The 19,601-nt window shown below is 36.8% G+C and overlaps 1 protein-coding gene across 9 annotated transcripts in view; it reads left to right on the top strand.

Annotated features, from left to right (window-relative positions):
* The window catches only part of NRG1 (neuregulin 1), a 955,286-nt gene that overhangs the window by 702,710 nt on the left and 232,975 nt on the right, over positions 1-19,601 (top strand). The gene's annotated exons all lie outside the window — the stretch shown is intronic.

The raw sequence follows: 19,601 nt of genomic DNA, 5'->3' as shown, positions 1-19,601 counted from the left end.
AAGTGAGATGCACTGGGTTCAGAGTACTAAGAGCCCTGAATACTAAGATAAGAAATTTATTTTCTATTCTATAAGATAGTTTTCCATCTTGCTCTTTAAGACAAATAATAGTGCTATATGAGTAAAATATGGTAACTGTGTATAACTGTGAACAGAATTAAACATCTGTAATCAAATAAAATTCACATCAGAATAAATTTACCACATTAATAATATGCATAATTAGTTGTGTGCTGGTAACCAGCTTTCTGGGGGGAAAATCCTGATTTATATAAATACTCTCATAATGGTCAATTGGCACTATCAAAGTAATGCCACTAAACAAGAACTTGGGAAGAAATGTGCACATTTGGCCTAGTGAGCAGGTGTGAGCAGGTGTGAGCAGGTGTGAGCAAACTCTAGCACACCACTGCCTTGTACATAATTCCTACGCATACAAAATGAGCTCCTTGAAAGTAGTAACTGCTTTCTCTTTTTTTTCATCTGCTCTAAGCACTGAATACTAGTAGTTACATAATATGTGTATATGTGTATAGATGACATGATGAATCATATATATATATATATATATATATATATATATATATATATATATATATATCCTATGTAATAAAAGCCTAATATACAAATCAACTGAATGACTGAATGGAGGAATGACCAGTTGCTATGACACACACCAACCACCAGGGGCAGACACTCAACACAGTATCTACCCCCTAGTGGTCAGTGCTCTCTCACAAGGGAAGCATAGCTCAGCCAGAAGCCAGGCTCATGGCTGATGAGCTCATGGTGGTGGTGGTGGTGGGAGCCTCTCCTGCCTCCATGGCAGTGCTAAGGAACAGCAAGCCCAGCGGTAAGGAGCAGCGAGCAGGCGGGCATTAAGGAGTAAGGAGTCCCAGACTGCAAGAGGAATGTCTGCCAAGGGGTCCCAGACTGTGAGAGGGTGCAGGCCAGGCTGAGGGACACCCCCACCCCAGTGCAGGAATTTCATGCACTGGGCCTTTTGTATGTACAGTATATATACACATAAGTAGATCTAAAAACTTATCATAATTGACATTGTCTTGATAGAGCCAACCCAAATTTTGGGTTTGCTTTCTCTCTCTTTATTTTTTCTCTAGTGTCTGTGTCTTTCAATAGTATCAGTGTTTAGGTATTTATTATTTTTTATTTTAAATATATTTTTATTGATTTCAGAGAGGAAGGGAGAAGAAGATATAGAAACATCAATGATGAGAGAGAATCATCCATGGGCTGCCTCCAGCACACCCCTTACTGGGGATCAAGTCTGCAACCCAAGCATGTGCCCTGACTGGGAATCAAACTGTGACCTCCTGGTTCAGAGGTCAACACTGAACCACTGAGCCACACTAGTTGGGTTGGGTGTTTATTCTTTGCACATAATTGATACATGTCCTTCTGAGTAGGTCCTGACTGAGACCCTGCGCCCTGAGGGCCCTGTGTCCCTGAATCACCTTGACCTGAAGTCCCTCCATTGTTCTGCTGTGATTAGGAAGGGACTGCTTTGGTGCTCTGGTCCTCTGTGAGGTAAGCCTGGTTCCTCCTTCTTCCTTACCTGAGGAATAGAGGCAGAGACCTGACAAGAAAGAAAAAAAAAATGCATGGATTAGAGAGAAGGAACAGGCAAAATTGGCTTGAGGTCCTTGAAGTGTTGAGACAGGAGATTAGACGCTGTGAGGAATGAAGGCGATAACAGCTAGTTGGAATAACCTATCAACAGATGGGCTGAACTAAAGCCCCCAAGATACTCCCATTCTCAGTCAGGATTTCTCTAAACCAGTTTGGTGTTAGGAAACAACCTGGGCTTTAAAACTAATTTACACCCAAGTGCAAAATGACTATTTTGAGAGAAGTCTTTGAACCATGGGAGATGGTGTTAGGCAATTTGAGTCTTAGGTTATCCTGGAGTCTTCCCACAGTCCCCTGCCTCTCACACGGTACACATTCAATTCATGTCAGGATAACACTGAGCATGGCCTGAGGGAGCCTGTAACTGTATATGAGTGTGTGTGTGTGTGTGTGTGTGTGTGTGTGTGTGTGCGCGCGTGTGTGTGTTGGACAGGTGGGCAAGAGCATTTTCTCCCAGATTGCCCTTCTTGCAGGTAACTGTCTTATTAGTCTTTCATATCTTTAGCTAAATCTTACACTTTCCAAGGTATAGCCTGACTGGAGGTGCCTTTTATTCATGGGGGTACAAATCTATTCTCCGAGATAAGGAAGCTATTTCAGGTGCACTCCCAATAATACTCCACTCCCCTTGCCTCTGAAGAGACACACCCAAAATAAACCAAAAGAGACATAGGGCAAGGAAGGATTTCAAGTAAACGGATAGCTGTCTCTATCTCCAGCTTCTTCTCATCATGAATGTCCCCACTCCCCTCTTGCTCATTACTCTGGACTTGAAGGGAAGTGACTATTTCTACTTCTGTGTTCAGTATACACCACAGTTGCTCATATCTGAAAACCCCATCCTCCGATGTATATGCCTTTCCTAGAGCGTCCTTCTCTCCATCTCTGAATGCTCTTGTGTTAAGCTCTTTGAAACCAGGGAAAGGACTCTAGTTAGATTTCTTTGCATTCCCCACATATGTCTAGGCATGAGGAACGGAATGTTTGGCCACTCTGTCTCCCTCAGGTAGGTGGTACCACTGCCATGTCAATTTCTCTCACTGCTGAGAAGGGGAGAAAAAGGGGTGTAGTGAATCCCAGAAAAAAAAAAAAAAAGTACTTCATCTCTTTCACAGTTTCCATTACTATTTCAGATGTCCACTGACCATTAGAAAGTTTGAGCAAAAACACAGCAATTTGGAAGAAGCCACTTAAGAATTTGGTTCAGTTGGTAAATAGAACTAAAGCAGCATACCTATGAGAATAGCTGGCATCTGTGCAAAACACAGTGTAGATGAGAGAGAATGGAGTGAAGAAACCATGGTAGGCTTATGGTCCCCAGGTAGAAAGCACTGAACATTCCATAGTGTTGCTGTCAGTGGAAATAGACAATGATAAAATACATGTTGATGTAGCATGATTTAGGGGAGGACTTATATGGAGAAAACATGAGAAAAGGGAGTCAACTAGGACAGAGGTTTCAAGAGCAGATCAGTAATGAAATGTGGTAACACTAATGAAAATAGAGAAGCTAAGATGGTTTTGGTGAAAACATGATGAGTTCTGTTTTAAGCACATTAAAGTCAAGGTAACTTTTTGAAATTCAAGTCATGCTGTTTCCAGGCAATGGGAGATAGAAGCTATGCCATGTGTACCTGAGCCTTATCTTAGCCTATCTGGGCTTTATATTGTTTTGTCTTTATCTTTAGAGACCTAAGAACTGACTTTTGCCTTTTCCCAATGTGCTAAAATAGGATGGGAGATATTCTCATTTTTTAGAAATTATTCATTGTTACTATTGCCACATTTGCCGTTATTCTTAAAAAAAAAAAAAAAAAAAAAAAAAGTACACCATAATTTCCTCAAGAGGTTACAGAACTGCCAAAATTGAATGCCAACTCTGAACTGTTTTTTTCTTTCTCTAATCTAGTAGATAGCAGGTACCTGAAACACATTAATAAAGTGACTATTAAGAACCTAGAGTGAATGAAAAAGTCATATAAAAAAAATTAAAACCATATAACATACATTTTTGTCCAGTGATATAATTGGAAAAGAAAACCCCATCTTTTAAATTTCCAAGTTCCCACTGTTGCCAATAATAGCATGTAAAACAGTATCACACTTGGAAATCATGGAGTAAAAATCAGTTTTGACTGAAAGTTGTGATACTACCTCAAACCTGCCATTGAAAGCATGAAGGAGGTTAGACTGCAGGGACACCTTTAACTCAGCCCAGGTCTCAGTTTCATCAGGGAAAGGACACAGAAGGGAGCTTTTATGTGTTTATCTGAAAAGATGTATTTTAGGAATCTGGGTTTATTTTATTATTATTATTATTTTTTTTTTTTTTGTACTTGCTGTAAGGCAGGGCTTGATGATTCCTTCAGTCCTTTAATTTTCCTTCCCCCTGATTGCAGGAGGGTTGGTGAATGTCTTTGTGCTTTGCCATTCCAGAGGAAAGAGCCAAGTGAGATTTTAGAAATCCCAGAACGAATGAAATGTGCACCATTTCATCCAGGTTCCCCTGGAGTACAGACTCTCAGAGAGCATTTGGTGCCACTGAACCCTGAAGAGCCAGGCACGCAGCATCTGCTGGGGAACACAATCTGGTTTCTGTGGATCAGAAGCATTTCTCTAAACATTAGCGTCTAAAGGATTTTTAGACAGAGGGGATCCGCTCAAGGAACTCGTTACGGGTCCCTTTCAACTGGAATCAGAAGTAAGAACACTCAGCAGATGGCTGCAGAGTGAGGTAAATTGCATGCAGCCTTCAGTCATTAGTGACAGATCTATTTTAAAGGCTTGAGGTTGTGTAACAGGGTACAAAGGCAGCTCAGGATTCTAATTGTTGGGCTCCATTAAAAGGGATCATTCTGGAGACCCATGGCTTCTCAGGGCACCACAGTCTACTCCCAAAATGAAAAGCATCCTGCTGGCTAATTAACTTGCAGCATTTTTTTTCCTCTATTGTGTCCTGTTTTTTGTTGTTGTTGTTGTCATCGTTGTTGTTTTAATCCTAGAGCCTGTGTCTAGCAGAACAGATGCTATCTCCTATTATTTCATCCAAATAGTACACGATGACCAGTTTCAGTCAAACATTCACTCTGATTTCATTGCTTTCATCTTACTTTTCATTATTATAATCTGCAATAGAGACAAGGTTTTTAAGTTTCAAGCTTTCTTGACTCGTTTTTCAGTATCATGAAACTCTGTGATCCTTGGAAGATATAGTGAGCCCTATTTTTCAAAAAAAAAAAAAAAATCCAGTGTAGGAACACACAGTGTGATTAATTTGGTTTTCACTTATTTCAACGCCTCATATGGACATTACTAAATGATAAAGAATTCAATTTCCGACAAAATGTGTAGCAGTGTCTACTGCCTGGAAGTTCTACTTGAACCAGTGCATTGCCAAAACAATATCGGAGGAATTCATGAAAGACTGGGAATGCTAAAGCAATCTTTCTCTTGGAATTGTAATCATAACATTTGAAATGAAATAGAGGAGCAAATGAAGCCATTGGAAAGAAAGATTATTATACCTCTGTTCATATGGGAAGCACCTCCAAGGAAACAGCTGAAGGTTCCCATGATTGCTCAGTAATGAAGGCTTCCTTAACTGTATAATCTTGGGAATGAAGAGACAGAAGTGGAAAGACAACGGGTGGAGAGGAGGAGCTTCGGGTGGCAAAGAGATTTGTAGCACCTGGGTGAGAATGACACTTTGAAATAAGGGTAGGCACTTAGCCCAGGGAAGGAATCACGGGTAGACTTTTTCTAAGAAGCCTTCCACACTTCTTCCTTATGAAGAGCCAAGATTGCATGATCCAAGGGCTGCAGATAGTCAAAGATATTAAGTAATGGAAGGTAAATATTTAAATTAATAACTCATAATAATTCTCCAAATGTCTATAAAAGGCTTTCATTTAACAATTGTTGGCAAATAGAATGTCAGTGGAAAACACAGCCAACCGTGGGCTCATCCAAAATGTTGTCATCACCATCACTTTATTATTTAAGCGATTAATGTTTTAAGACTCTTCCAAAAACTGTATTTGGTGCCTGATTGAAAGACTTCCCTGCCTTCACTTCATGACTTCCCTCTGCCTCCCTTCTTCTCTTTATTAATTTGTGACTTTGGATATTCTGAATAGATTTAAATTGTATGATTTAAGAACTATGAGAAGTAGTTCTTAAAATGTGTCCCTAGGCTAGCAGCATCAACATCATCTGAAAACTTGTTAAAAATGCAAATTCTGGGGTTTCACCTCAGACCTACTGACCAGAAGCTGGGGTGTGTGGATCAGCTTGCATGTTTAGTCCTTGTGATTCTGATGTCATTCTATGCCATGGGAATGGCAGGCTGTAGACCATTGATGACTGGATTATTCTTGAGGCAGTCTTTGTGATTCATGAAGTAGATAAGAGTTGACCAAACTTACTTCAGCTCCTCTGAGTATGAAGCATTCTATTGATTTCATTTGTCTGAATGTATCTCCTGTCACTCATGGCCGCTGGAGAAAAAATCAGAATATCAGAGTCCACCTACATAGGCCCCCAAATCTCTGAAGAACTGCTAAAGGCCAAAATTCTTTGTCTTGAGAAATGTTAACATCCCTTTTGCTTTCAAGGTTTGTTTAATTTTATCATTTTTCATCAAAATTGACACCTTAACTCCTTGTTTTATTTTCTACATCACATCTAAAAAGAGGAGTTCAGAGGAATGCTCCTCACCCATTCTCAGGGAGGAGCGCTTGTCCATCTTGTCTGATCTCTACCTGCCATCGCTATTTGGCACCTTTACTGTGACTCCACCCAACATACTCCAGTCTTCCATATTATATCCTTGGTCCTTTGCCTGTGTCAATGGCATTGGTATCAGAAGAACACACAGCAAACAAGGATAAATGTTTACAAATGTTCTCAAGATCCTTTTTTTTTTTCCAGCCCTGTCCTCAGGGAGTCACTGCTTAATCTTAGTTCCTATGTAATCTCTATAATAGGGGTAATGACACTTTATAGAAATTTGGGGGGAAATGAGATGCAAAAAACAACAACACCCTAAAAGACCTAGGATAATGTCTATGACATGCAGATCATCAGTTATTTGATGCCAAAAAATTATTTTGGTTACTATTGAAACTTCTTTTACTTTTTCTCACATTAGTACTTGTGGAACTAATCATAAGGAACTAATTTGCAAGAAAATCATGCTTATTTTATTTTAGCACAAAGAGTATAGGATATAGCCAATCATATATTAGAATTTATTATGGTTTTATGCTTTAGAAAATTACTATTTAAATAAATTTCCTAATCACTCATACCATGTACAAGAAGATGCTTTACTCCTTAATTATGATAGGAGGCTATGGAGGAAGCAGATTAAGTTGAGGCCAGGCAGATAGGGGCAGAATGTTCTCTTGTACAAACAAAATAGAAGCTTCTCTTCCCTTTAGTTCAATCAATCCCAAGTTACTGGATACATACTATGTGCTAGAGATTCGCTCTCCAGGTGGTCTGGCTTAGAGTGGATCCTTAGGCCCTGGCCATCTGCACAGCTGCTACAGGAAAAGGCTGTCTCAGTTGATTCCAAGAATATCTTGGAAAATATTATATTCATGGAAATGAGTGCAGAGTGCCCACTTGCACAATGGAAGATCCACCATCACATACCTGGGTCTACAGAACGCCTTCCTGAGCTTGAGCTACTTCCTCTTTGGGGTTTATGAGTCCACGGGGATATGCATAGGGACTGCTTTTGTTTTAGATTATCTAGGACCTGGGTGAGGTATCATTCTCCCTTAGAAGCTATAAAACTTTTACGACAGCTTAGTCTCAGAAAGGTGGAAAACTGGACAAAATTCTGGATTAGAGGTGACAAGTCAAACGTGCTATCTAACCAAGAAATACCAGTATATAATATTCATTATATATAAATCTACATTTTTGTACATAATCCCTGTAATATTTTCACTCATCAGAGAAATTTATCCAGCTGAGACATAAAAATCCGAGTCAGGATGTGGGGGGAAAAAAAGCAATTTGCTCCCCCAATAGTCAATGGGGACCAGATTTCTGTATGATTCATCAAGGCCTAGTCCCGTGTTGAAACACTACAGGTGCTTAACAAATCCTTGTGGAACTGAGTTACATGGAAGTCAATTACTTGGCCAAGAGGTTGAGTCCCTGGTAGACTTACTTTGAGTTGACCTGGAGGACATTTAGTTTTGTAACCTTGTGTTCAGTTTTAGCCGTCCATCAATACTACAAGAATTTTGCTTTTACCCTTCCACTTTTTCTTCTTCTTCAATTTTTCTGGAGAAAGCACACATGCACATACAACATCTCAGTATACTCCAGAGCTGAGATGCAGCATATAGCTTGTGAAATGTATTGAAGGGCTTAAGGATCTTAGAAGAAATTATTTATTTTTTCAAGAAAATAATCTAAAATATGAGGACGTCCTAGGTAGAAAAAAAAGTGTATGAACCCAAGAAATATTTTATTTTTTATTTTTTTTAATGTATTTTATTGATTTTTTTTACAGAGTGGAAGAGAGAGGGATAGAGAGTTAGAAACATCGATGAGAGAGAATCATTGATCAGCTGCCTCTTGCATATCCCCCACTGGGGATGTGCCCACAACCAAGGTACATGCCCTTCACCGGAATGGAACCTGGAACCCTTCAGTTCGCAGGCCGAAGTTCTATCCACTGAGTCAAACCGGTTTCAACCAAGAAATATTTTAAATACATCTGTTCTCTGCCCCTGTCTTCTAACGTCTGTATTCACCTCTGTATTTTAATTTACAGTATTTGAAACCTTTAGGAAACTGTATTTACAGTCCTAGTGTCTTAAAACTGCTGTCCCAGTCTGTGAAGTTGTTACACTACAGTTTCCATTAAACAAGTTTTTGAGGGGTTGGGAGGAAGGGTTATATGGGCTTTAAATTCATTGTACTTTTATCCAACAATATTAACAAGAAGTGTTTCTGAAAACATCAAGGTAGCATAGCAAAACAAACAAACAATACAAAAAACTAATAAAATGATAATAATAAGATGGAGTATTCTAATGAAAACAGAGGTAGAATTTCGATACTTCTGCATGCTGTTCTTTTTTAAGATCAACTCTAGTACAAGTGACTTCTGTGGCAGCTTTACCATTGTATCCAAATGGAGTTAATTAAGAGTTCCTCCTGTGTGTTAAAAGAGGTATTTATAAGGGTGGGAAGCTTCAGATACTGTGAGCTAGATCCTCTTTTCTTATTAATCATGCTCAAAAAATCTAAAACTAGTGACTCTCAACGCATTAGAACAGTTGAGCTAAGAAGCTCAATGAAAGATTCTGAGTCCCACAGAGAAGTGGAAATGGAGGCTGGATTAACTGACCACTCACTGAGCGTGCTCCCTCCCAGCTCCCATTCCCTACCTCAGAAAATGAATTCCAAATGGCCTGCAAGCGCAGCTACCTTTTATACCTGTAGCTGAATTTCTACTTCTTTGCTTAAAATTAAGCACTGGAAGTGATTCTGTCACTTTGGGATAGAGGATTATATCTTCTTTGACAGGGATGGAAAAATGACGTGGCACAGAAAGTTGATGCATTTCAAAGCGACCAGTTGCATCCTTGTAAATGCTTCATGTGAAATTGCCTTCTTCCATGTAGTGACTGGTTTGGTACAGTAGAGTAAACAATTATTAAGAACAATACTTAAGTCCATTTCAAGCATTCTAATTCTCTATGAATAAAAGATGTTTTATAAAAAAGATGTTTTAGGTATACAAATAGCCCAACAACTTTGTTGTTAACTTGGCTGAAGTTGTCAGGATGAACTGACTTGAAAGGTAATGAATCCTCCACTGTTGGTAGGTTTTGGGTTGCAATTGGATAATTCCAGATGATGTTGGAATAGGTTATTTTAAAGGTCCCTTCTAATTCTAAAAGTCAGTAGTTATTTTATTAAAATGACTTTAAGGGTGTTTGGAAGGAAATGATAAAACAATGAAAGGGAAAATGCCTAGATAACTATTTGGTTGTTAAAGTTTGTAAGATTTTTTTTATAATTGCTTGTTTATGGCAAATACTGCATTGTAGTCAAGTGGCTTTCACATAATAAAACACTTATTCACTTAATTGCACTGTGAAGAATTCAAATAAGTGATTCCTGCATTTAAGAAGCTTATTCCTAAGCTTTCTTTGTAAAAGTTAACTTCTTTTTCTGATGATAAAAATAACATATTTATTATAAAACATTTAGAAGCCTTCAGAGTCTATAAATAACCGATAATTGCCCCATTAGAGAAGATCATTTTTAATGTTTTTACTATGTAGGTATATTTCTTCCATATGTATTCAAGTTCATATTCATATTAATTTTTCATATCATGTTTCCTATTTTAACCTGCTCTATAAGCTTTATAATATAATTGGACATCAAAACAGAGTAAAGTGATTAATTTGTCCATGTTTTAAAAATCTTATCTAGATAAAATGGACCAAAAGGAGCACATTTGTATAGGGAAGGGGCTCAGAGTTACTCTGTTCACTTGATCGATTACATAGCCATCAGCCCAAATAATCAAATTGACAAAACAGATTTTATTTATTGGCTGTGTAAAAAAGCTAAATAGAGACAAGCACCAAAAATTAATACAGAAATAAAAATGGAAACATACAACTCATTTTAGAGCTTAAATTCATTTTTTCAGATTTACAGAGAAAGTTTTTTTTTTTAACTCTGGGTGATTAATGATAATCCTTTAGGTCTTCTTTGTGCCTGTACTTCAATCCTTGTCATCATCCTTTGTAGTAAATTCTGTACACTTCATGTTTCCAAACTTTCCAATATAATAAGTGCAAAACTTCATGGCATGTGATTCTGGTCCTGTGTAATAGTCCTTCTACAGGGGGATGGTTTGTAGACATGTTAAATGTTCCTTAGGAGTTGTAAATATACATAAAGTCAACAGCAAAAAACAAAACAGAAAAACACAACACAAAATTTCCCATTATTTCTGGGGTTCTGATTTGTTCCCTTTTGGTTCTTTGTTTCAGCAATGAAAACAGAGTCAGGATTAAGACAGGATTGTAGCCGACAGGGACAAGCAGTTCTGTATTTTCACTATAGCTTTGGGAAAAGGACCTTCTTAATCCAGTCCTTCCTGGCCTCAGATTACTTGCTTTGACTTGTCAATGAAGACATTTTTGGAGTATCAAACATCACTCTGCGGTGGGCTGCCTGAATACATTTATAACAGCTTTAAAAGATTCCCCCAGGAGTTCTGTAAAAATATATGATTAAACTTGGACACATAATACTAGATAATAGGGAAATGAAACCTCCCCTATAGTTGTTTAGCTTTTGTGTAAAAGCTAAACAACTATAGGGGAGGTTTCATTTCCCTATAGTTGTTTAGCTTTTACACAAAAGCCCTGAAGATTTTAGGGGGGGGGGGGGGGGGAACCCAACACCATGTCAAATTTCTCAGTAGGTTTCTATTGTAACTCTTCCCCTAAACAGTAGTTAATGAAGTCTTATATATTAGGAAAGCAATTGCTTTGTTATTCTGCCTGGGCTGACCTTTATCTGATAATCCCACCATTAAAAGCCCCTAACACTTTAGAAATTGCTCAGACTTTTATCTAAAACTAGAAAGGATGGGTGTGTGGCTGAGGGGGTTAACCAAGGTACATGGGCTCAAATAGTGTTTGTCTATCATGTAACTTCTTCTCAGTCATTTGTATGCCTGATTGTGCATATTAGAACTCAATTCTATTATTATTATTATTTGAATTAAATTTTGTTAGATTTAATAAGTATTGGGAAAGAATCAACAAGTCCAGAATCTCTTCCTTCTCTATATTAAAACCAAGTTCTATTTTATGCTTGGCTAATAATATATGCATATATCATATTTAATTCTTACTATAATTTTGTATCATAGGAAAAGCAAATACTACAAATTCTCATTCCTTTTTTACTCATAAGGAGATAAGTTTAGAGACTTAATAAGTTGCTCAGAATTACACAGCTAACGAGTCAGAACTGTCTTCTGGATCAAATACCATCTTTTTACATCCGGATGCCCCTGAATGGTTTTTAATTTTTCTAATTGATTTGTGAGTCTTACTTCTAGGAACTTAACAGAAATATGCAAATCTTTACAAAGCACTAAAATGTTGGAAAATTTAAATTCTGCCTAATTATAGTTTCTTAACTTGTAGGTTGCCACAATTATCCTAGTGTTTTCAAGGGTTTGGAGGGATAAAGAGCCAAGTCCAGGCAACTTTCCCTGCCAAAGAGTTGACTTTGCTTTGATCTACATCACAAGCTGCATCAAAAGCTGATCTACATCACAAGCTACATCACTATCTAATAAATGCATGCTATTAGCCTAGAGATAAAGGCTCATGCAAGAGGGCATTTGAAGGGGGAATGAAATATTTCTCTACCCTCTTAGGTTCAGCTTGTGGGGCATGCAAATTAGAATAGCAAAAGATAAATTAACAGTAGGAAAGACACACCATTCTTGTTAATATTTATGTGCATGGGAGTTTAAGAAAAAGAAATCAAACTCAGAGAAATAGATAGATTTGGGGGTTTATAAACTCTCTTAACAAAGGAAAGTGGGTTTAGTCTGCAAGAGATAATAATTCTGGAGACGTGACTAGGAAACATGGAAGAAACTAACAGAAGATAAGGGTATTTTAATAAGATCATTTTATGCAAACTGATCTTGGTATAGACTCTATCTTTGATAATGAGTCAGTTTTTCTTCCTGGTAGGGGTGGTAGCGGGAAGAACCTTCCTCAAAGGGAAATGTATGTCTTACTTTACAATAGATAGGGCAGGGCAGAGTACTCCTGAATGTGTTGATTCTCATCTGCCTTCAGCTCAAGATAATTCTCACACCGTATTGAAATATTTTGTTATTTAAGGGTGACATGTTCTGGTTTTTCATTTCCCCCAGTGAAACTTTCCAGGAAGTTGAACATATCAAAAGCCTAATTTGGTAGTTGAGGAGAAATGATCCAGGTTGGTAGCTGAGAGGTAAGAGATCTTTAAAGAGAGAGAAGAAAACAGATTAGAATGAGAATTGAATCAACAAAGAGAACAAATCCAAGCACATTTCTTTATATCATCAAAACAGTCTCCCAGTGCTGGACATAGGTCAGTTAGGTTAAACCATTGTGTCTCATTTCAGGAGGTGTAGAGAGGAATGGGTACCAAGTTACTTTCCCTGCCAAAGAGTTGACTTTGCTTTGATCTACATCACAAGCTGCATCAAAAGCTGATCTATGAGCAATGGGGTATTTAATGTGGTTATTCCTACAGAAACAAAAGGAACATAAACATTAATGTTGGAGCAGACTATAAACCCAGCTTTTGAGTCCAGAGGGCAAAGAAGACTTCTATGTGTTGGACTCAAAGTGTCTTTAGATGGTGGAGTGAACATAGTGGTGGCAGTCTCATAGTCAGGGTTATGGCCTGGAGCTCAAAGGACCAAGTTCTGGTAAGTTTCCTGAGTGGGCCAGCTATTGTGGTGATAAATTGTCCCAATAATTCTATAAGGGACATATGTACAGGTGACGTTGGTTGTCTCAGCCAGAAATCTTACACGTACGACCCTAGGTACTTAATTAATAATCCACTGAGCATAAATTACACAGGAGACAAACATCCAATGCACGAATCACTCACAGTTTATTTGCCAGAATCCTGGTGGGTTCCAGAATCCTAGGCAGGCCACCCAGGGACCCACACTGACAGATACATACAGTTGCAGCTGCAGCTCAGCTTGAGTTGAGGCCTCTCACGATGGCTCACAGTCCAAGGCTCAGGGTTCAGGGCTCGGGGCTCAGGCAGAGCTTTTGGCTGGTGCAGGCAGGCGGAGAGTGGAGAGAGACCTTCTGTGGAGGAGCAGAAGGATGTCTCTGATCTTCTGTGGAGTCTCCTCCTTTTATGTGTCTTCAGTGTGTCTTATCAGCGGGTCCTAGGAGTCCTGCTATCTGGTCTTACATATGGGGTACAGATCACTTTATCTATTTTCTACACACAGGCCACTCAAGGGTGCTTATAAGTTTGTTTACATTACATTCCACACTTTCAGATATCACACTTCAATCCCACACTTTAATACTTATTCAATATTGTATTTATCCTTATTACTATTACTATAACATAAATCCATTGAATTATATCAAGTCATCCAGTTTCAACTTGTAGGATGTTAGGAAAAGGGCTGTTTTAGTTCTCAGTGATGCCAAGTTAGAAGGGTGGGAAATTTTTGGAAATATTAATCCAAAATGGAGGATCCAACTTACAAAGGAGTGAAAGTAGTTCAATGGCAATGAGCACCCATAAAGGTGGGTTGTATTTTGCCACTGGGAGAGAAAATTTTCCTCTAAAATCAGCTTCATTTTGTCCCAAGATCATCACAATATGGCTATTTTTGTTTGGGAAATAAATCTAATCTCATTAAAATTGGCCTGATTATTTACATAAGTACAGCAAGAATGCTATTTGACCACACAGGCCTTTTTAAGTCTGCTTTGCTGGAACTTTTGATAAGGAATCTCACATTAGACTTTCAAAAAACTTCTTAACGCTAGGAAACCAAGCCAAGAACTCACCATTTGATTTTGTCTTCAATAACTATAGCTTTTTAAAGGTCCCCAAAATAGACTGTGTCCTGGGCCTGCCAATAAATGATCTTCCCTACCTACTCATAAGACTAAGAACCCTATAACCACGCCAGTTTTCCCAAAAGAGCTTTGTAAGCATTGGCACTATAAGTCAATCTTAGATTTTTTAAAATCATCTTGTCCTATCTGATTTCTATGATCAGCATGATCAAATATGACATCCCCATAAAAGCCTTGGTAGTATAATCAGTATTCCCAATTGTGTCCTGATACAAATAAAACGGATTCTTACTGAATTTATCTGAAGAACTATGTTACCATGAAAATAAGAATGATCAAAAAGAGCTTTTTTAATTTTTTAGGGATCAGATCGGGAGAAAAGATACAAATGTTGCATTTTTGTTTACAAGGGTATAAATTGTGTTATAGATAGTTTCAGAGAAAAAAATAGTTTCTCATATCTATAAAATAGAACATTATAGAATCAGAGAGGTTTCAAACAAAAAGGTTAGAAAATTTTTAATATTTTTAAATTAATTATTTCAGTCCCATGTAATTAATTCTTGTTTTGTTTGATCTTGGGTTGGTGCTTTTATGAACCTATCAGCTTCTCCATTTATTACTCAGCCCAGTGGTATAATCTTCAAGTTATTTAAGCAATGTCATTGGACATGTGTACTCCAGTGATTGTCATAAAGCTTTCTACCAGCCTCTAAAACAGTTCTTCTTTGTTGAAGATGATTGCAAGAACTTTTGGGAAAGCACTGAGTAAAACAGTAACTGTGAATGATAAGACTTAAAGTGGTTGTAATTAAAGATCTGCCAAAATAGTTCATTACTGTATAACACAATTGGCAAAGAAATTTGTTTCTGTAGCATACAACATTTTTAGTTGACTACTAGAATTATGACATTATGTCAGGAAATACCATAGACAATAAGAACATTGACAAATTACTAGTGATTTTATACAATATCTGAAACATGACTTTTAACCCATACAAATATAACCTAGAGAAGGTTAACATTACTTTTTATTTGACAACTAGAGGCCCAATGCACAAAATTCATGCAAGGGACTCAGTCCTCACAGCCCCAGCTTCATCTGGAATGTCTTCTGAATGGTCTTCTGGCATTTGGTCTAATTAGCATATTAGCTCTTTATTTTGTATAGTATAGTTCCAATGCAATATAACATATCAAATAATCATAATTAGTTAAGCATTATCTCATTTTATAAAGTGAGAAAACAAATCCTTTAAGATTTTCTAGGTATCCACTAGGAAATAACAAGTTATGTTCAATTTATGTTCAAGAAGACTAGAATTTTATTTTAGGAAGTTATCTAAAATGTCAGAATGTTTGAACATTTTATTACATTGGATCACAGATCACTATGAAAGCTTGACTTGTTATCTATTTAACCAAATTGAAAATAGGAGATTTTGAAGGTAACTAATATATAAGATAACATTATTATAAAAAATCTTAACTTTTTAATAGTGAGAAGACTTGGTTTTCTTAAATAATTGAAGAGATGATAAATATTACAGGAAACACACAGAATTTTTGTTTTCTAGGCAGACCATTCAAGAAGTAAAGAAAACCTTTCACAATCTTTTATTAAAATAGACCCAAAATATAAGAAAACCTAAGTCATTTTAACAGAGGAAGAAAACAAAACTCTAATTTTACAGTTTTATATCAGTACAGAGTTAAGTTCATTAAAAAAAAATTCCATCAATTTTTGGCAGCTTGACCTCACAAGATTCTCTATTTCTCTCTCACACACATAGACACTTTAGAGTTTTCTGTATCCATTCCATTTTTTGTCCTTCATTTTTCTTTCCCATTCTTTTTCTTGAAATAAGTAATTTTTATTGATTTCAGAGAGGAAGGGAAAGGGAGAGAGAGATAGAACCTTCAATGATGAGAGAGAATAATTGATTGGCTGCCTCCTGCACACCCCATACTGGGGATATAGCTGAAATCCAGGCATGTGCCCTGACTGGGAATAGAACCGAGCCTCTGGGTTCATAGGTCAATGTTCAACCAGTGAGCCATGAAGGCCAGGCTTTCTTTCTCATTCTTGAACAACCTTTACATGATTTCTAAACTACTTTAGGACAACATTCTTTTTTTTCTTTAACAAAAGCATATCTTACTTTCCTTGTATATTTTGCATAGAGTTTTTTCTTCATTTTTATTGTTCCTAGTGGTTTATTTACATATATTGATGATAAGTCTTAACCCTTAGTAACCTTAGTTTCCATGAAAACTAGGAAGTAGATAATTGGGAACTGTCTATCATATTTCATCATTCTGTAGTAGATGAGCAAATTTATGAATATAGCATTTCATAATTTTTTCTCTGATTTTATTTTTATATTTTATTTTTCAATTAAAGTTTGCCTTCAACACTATTTGGTGTTAGTTTCAGGTGTATATAGACATTCATATACTTTACAAAGTGTTCCCTCTAATAATTCAAGTGCTCACCTGGCACCATAGATAGTTATTATAATATTGCTGAATATATTCCCAATGTTTTACCTATAACCCCATTCCTATTTTGTAACTACCATTTGTACCTCTTAATCTCTTTGCCTTTTTTTACCCCATCCCCCAGCACCCCTCCCTTCTGGCATCAATCAGCATGTTCTCTGTATCTGTAGGTTTGTTCCTATTTGTTCATTTGTTGTGTTCTTTAGTTTCCACGTATAAGTAATATCATATGGTATTTGTCTTTTAGATCCATCTATGCTTTCTCAAATGGTAAAACTTCCCTCTTTTTTTATAGTCAAGTAATATTCCACTGTGCATATGCACCACTATTTTTTCATCTACTTGTCTATTAATGGCACTTGGGTTTCTTCACATCTTGCAGTATTGTAAATAATGTGGCAATTAATGTGGGAGTACAGATAGTCTTTCAAATTAGTGTTTTTGGGTTTCTTCAGATATATACCCGAAAGTGGAATCCCTGAGTCATAATGCAGTTTCATTTTTAATGTTTTGAGGAATCTCTATACTATTTTCCATAGTGACTGCAACAATCTGCACTCTTGCCAACAGTGCATGAGGATTCCCTTTTGACCATATTCTTGCCAACACTTGTTGTTTAGTGATTTTTTTTGGTGACTATTTTTCTGATAGCACCATATCATAATTTCTAAAGGCATATGTTTCCTTATAGTACAATTTTCCAATGTGGCAAAAAGATATATTTACTAACATATCCACATATTTTGAGTCTCTCTATAAAAATAAAAAGTTGAAAGTCAGTAAACTTAAGCTTATGTTTATGAATTAGTGTTTCTGTATTTTGTCTTATGTCATAATGATATGGATATTCAGTGAATATTTATTATTTACTTCAAGTTAGTATGAGTTTAAGGCTTCAAGTTGCCAGAAAGATTTTTTAAAATAAATATATATATATTTTACTGTTTTGTTTTTTTTTACAGAGGGGAAAGAAGGATAGAGCATTAGAAAGATCGGTGAGAGAGAAACATCAATCAGCTGCCTCCTGCACCCCCCTACTGGGGATGTACCTTCAACCAAGGTACATGCCCTTGGCCAGAATCAGGAATCAAATCCGGGACCCTTCAGTCCACAGGCCAACACTCTATCCATGAAGCCAAACTGGTTAGGGCACCAGAAAAATTTTGTAAATTATTTTAAAACTAATATACTATAAAACAAAATTGTTGAAATAATATTTGTCAGAACAATGACTCAATTTGATTAATATCAAATATGTTTTATAATTTTAAGCATCTAGAAATTATAATATTAGCTTATTTGACTAGTAAACCTAAGTAGAATAAATATATATGCTTATTATATTTAAGGTTGACAAATTTGAACATACACTTGTTTTATTAAATCAATACTACTCAAGTAGTTTTTACTTACTAAAGATCATCCCAGATCAAATAAGCTTGAAAAGTATTTGGGTTAGTTCCTATATTTCTGAGAGTTTTACAAATACTTATTAAAAGTGCTTATCTTTTTTCTAAGTCAAGTTAGAATAGAGCTCCTTTATTAACTTGATAATACTATATAGATGTAAGAAAATCACATCTATATACTATGCATACAAAAATAAACATATAATCAGGCACAAGTAAAGACTTAATGGTTTTTATTTTAAAATTTAAGCCATAGTCAGGTATAAATACAGAAACACAAAATTCACTAATTTATTTATAAATTAGTTTCTATTTTTGTTTCTTTTTTTTTAATCCTAATTATATTTCTGGTTCATGGAACAAGTCAACGTTACCTGCTCAATATGAAGCCTAAAGCTTTTTACTAATATTTGTGGGGGAGAGCTTTAAGATTAGTTTTCCTGACATGGAGGCTGTGGCTCACTGTTGTAGTCTACTGAGAAGGTGAGGCAAGGCACTCTTGGGGTAGTCAAAATTATTTCCATGCAGGTTTCCATTCCAGGAGCTATCTCTCAGGTCCTTGAGAATATAGTTCTGGGTGTAGAAGATTTACATCTCAAAGGGGAAGAAAAGGGATAGAAGCTTTTAAGTAGTTCCTCTAAGGAGTTTCTGAAAATATTTAGCTATTTCCAGGTTTTTGTTTTTGTTTTCCAAGACAAGCAGGAAATTCAGACAGTGTTAAGCTTTTTGGAGCAGGATTTTTAAAAACAGAAGGGGGGATGGTTCATAGTGGATGCCTATCTTAATTTTGTTCTAAACCTGACTTCTGCTCATTCATTTTGATTAGGAACTTTTTAGGCTAGTCATAATGTAGATTTTCCTCTATCTGGTCCTCCTATAGGTACCAATAGGACATCCATTTAAGGTGAGAGTTCTCGAGGAATTATTTTTTATATAGAACCTTTTTTCTAATTTCAAAGTCTGTCATCTGGCCATTGATCATATAGTATCTCTGAAGGTCTACCTGCTCCAAAAGGTGACTCAAAACTAGTCAGCCATTTTATGGCTTAATGATGAACACAAGAGGCATCTTCAATGAGGGTACAGGAGATGCTGCCCCATAACCCAAAGGTACTCCTAAAAGTATCAGTGGGAAAAAAGACCCTTGTTCCTGCTGGGAGTAAAACTCCTGTCTCCAATCTCCCTCAAAAGCCTGGCACCAGGAGTCATGGACTTGCTAATTCATGATGCTGGGCAGCCCATACTGAGATGGGTCTTTTCCAGCACTAACAAGGCAAGAAGAGAAGAGATGACAAGAGCCCTTTATGGGCTGAGATCCTTTTTTAGACAAAGTCCCCCGAGAGCCGGAATAAGCCAATTAAAGTGGTACTTGTACACCTTGTGCCTCCAGGTGCAGGCCCAGCAC

The sequence above is a fragment of the Pipistrellus kuhlii genome, unplaced genomic scaffold, assembly GCF_014108245.1.
Source record: "Pipistrellus kuhlii isolate mPipKuh1 unplaced genomic scaffold, mPipKuh1.p scaffold_m20_p_3, whole genome shotgun sequence".
In the NCBI taxonomy this organism is placed as follows: Eukaryota; Metazoa; Chordata; class Mammalia; order Chiroptera; family Vespertilionidae; genus Pipistrellus; species Pipistrellus kuhlii.
Note: the sequence above shows the minus strand (reverse complement) of the source record. Positions and strands in the feature narration are given on the sequence as shown.